The sequence below is a fragment of the Pelobates fuscus genome, chromosome 12, assembly GCF_036172605.1.
Source record: "Pelobates fuscus isolate aPelFus1 chromosome 12, aPelFus1.pri, whole genome shotgun sequence".
NCBI lineage: Eukaryota > Metazoa > Chordata > Amphibia > Anura > Pelobatidae > Pelobates > Pelobates fuscus.
Window position 1 is genome coordinate 76,416,423 of NC_086328.1, and position 2,500 is coordinate 76,418,922.

The window sequence follows — 2,500 nt, forward strand, 5'->3', positions numbered from 1 at the left end:
GTGTGACCAGGGCTTAACCACAGAAAGCTATTTAACATTTTGAATTTGCCTTAGTGAGCCTGTAGATAGAAAGAAGAGCCATGCAAAAAAAGAAAGAGGTTCCAACTCTCCCTTAGCGGTAACTTTGAAACGATGCACATTTAAAAAAACAGCGCCTAGAGAGATTTTGGGAAAGAACAGAAGCTGCCTTTTGGCTATATTTCTATCTCGACTCAGTTTAATAGTTGGATTCCTTCTGTCTTTAGTTATCTATTTTTTCCTAAACATTGACACGTTATTGATTTCAAATAGCCCAGAAAACAAGTTTTCAAAGTAATGCACTTTTTTTTTTCTCTTCTGGACTCTACTCTAGAAGGCTTCGCCCAGCCTTTACTTTCTTTCCTCTTCCAGGAATCGTCTCTGCTACAGTTCTGTAGTAAATCCATCTGGCAGCATGCACGGGATTTAGTATGAATAAGTTACCTTTGAGTGAATGCAGGGATTATTTGTATCTGGTCTGGATTGTGCTGGTAGCATATGAATTTGCTGCAGTGTCTGTATAAGCTGATTAATAGATGAGATCTGGCAGTAGTCAGCCAATGTCCAAGAATACATAGTGAGGTGTGAGTAAAAAGGAGGAAGCTGGTCAACATTCTGAGTAGGCTGTAGAGAGTCTTCCAAAAGAAGGCCCATGAGATAAAGTGCTGTTTATTTTAGTTAGCAAAAGTAGGCAAACATAGGCACATTGGAGAGGAAGAAAAGAAACTCCAAAATATACAAACAGGATGAGAAGATCTGCGAGCACAGAAAAAGAGAAACACAAATGCCGTGTATTCGTTGCCGAGTGATTAAGGCGATGGACTAGAAATCCATTGGGGTCTCCCCGCGCAGGTTCGAATCCTGCCGACTACGGAGGTTTGTTTTCCGTCATTCTTGAATACTCTTTAAAACTCAATGAAATGCAAAGACTGCATGTATTAAAGTGCGTTTGAGTCCTTATCCCTCGCTGTATTGCCAGCCATTTTTTTTCTCTCGCTGAAGAATGTTTCATGCCGTCCTAAGCACTAACGCAAACTAAAGAGATGGAATCAGAAGGGCCTCAAACCCTACCGTTCTTCGAATGGTTTCCCTCAAAGCAGTCCTGTGTAGTTGTGGCCGAGTGGTTAAGGCGATGGACTTGAAATCCATTGGGGTTTCCCCGCGCAGGTTCGAATCCTGCCAACTACGTTTGGCTTGTTCACGTGGGTGCTAGTCTGTTGATCAGTTTGCTTTTCCACACCCCACTGTCAAAACTGTTTTAACCAATACATGATGAAAAGCGATCGATATGCTTGCTATGTCTCAGTCGTGCTCCATGTTTGTTCACAGCAATTACTTTATTCTGAGGATTAAATGACTGTTTGACGCAACTTTTATTTTCACCAATAGAAAAGAGAGCCCAAGCAGCATTTACAATGCTAAAACCTACTTGTCTCTCCTGCGCCAGCTTTCCCTTTGTCTGCCTCCAGAGAGATTTCCTAATGCCATTAGCAACTTGGAGGACTCCAAAGAGTTGGAAAAGCACAACTATCACTTGTTTGCCATTGGACTTCTTCCAACCGTCTAAGCACTTTTAGCATGATGTGATCAAATAGATTTAAAAACCACACGACTATCAGGAACTATCAAGACTTAACTGCAGCACTCAAGGGGCTGCTCAGCCATGTAAAGCTATTTAGGAATTTCCTAGCAACATAAAAAAGGTAACAAGGCATAGTGCAACCTTCTCGATACGAAAGATCAGAAATCTCAGTTGGATCGATGGAGCAGACCTTTGGAGCAGAAAGCCTGATGGGAAAAAGAAAAAGAAAACAAAGTACACATAACTTTTTTATCATTTCAGGAAAGTGGCTAGGGTCATGGTTTAAAGGACCACTCTAGTGCCAGGAAAGCATACTCGTTTTCCTGGCACTAGAGTGCCCTGAGGGTGCCCCCACCCTCAGGGACCCCCTCCCGCCCGGATCTGGAAAGGGGAAAGGGGTTAAATCTTACCTTTTTCCAGCGCTGGGCGGAGAGATCTCCTCCTGCTCTCCTCCTCCGATCCGCCTCTTCTCCTCCCCGTCGGCTGAATGCGCACGCGTGGCAAGAGCTGCGCGCGCATTCAGCCGGTCACATAGGAAAGCATTCATAATGCTTTCCTATGGACGCTTGCGTGCTCTCACTGTGATTTTCACAGTGAGAATCACGCAAGCGCCTCTAGTGGCTGTCAGTGAGACAGCCACTAGAGGAAAAAGGGGAAGGCTTAACTAATTGATAAACATAGCAGTTTCTCTGAAACTGCTATGTTTATAAAACAATTAGTTAACCCTAGCTGGACCTGGTACCCAGACCACTTCATTAAGCTGAAGTGGTCTGGGTGCCTAGAGTGGTCCTTTAAGCACAAGAAAAACCTTTATGAAAAAACTGACTATATGCTTGGTTTGCTTTCGGTCACAATGTGTCTGGTTTCGATGGCATTCCTGTGGGGAATGAAGGCTCTACA

The 2,500-nt window shown here is 43.7% G+C and overlaps 1 non-coding gene across 1 annotated transcript; it reads left to right on the forward strand.

Moving 5' to 3' along the window:
* Positions 1-1,124: 1,124 nt before the first annotated feature.
* On the forward strand, positions 1,125-1,206 carry TRNAS-UGA (transfer RNA serine (anticodon UGA)). Its single transcript has one exon. It is a non-coding gene; the product is annotated as a tRNA-Ser (tRNA).
* Positions 1,207-2,500: the final 1,294 nt, after the last annotated feature.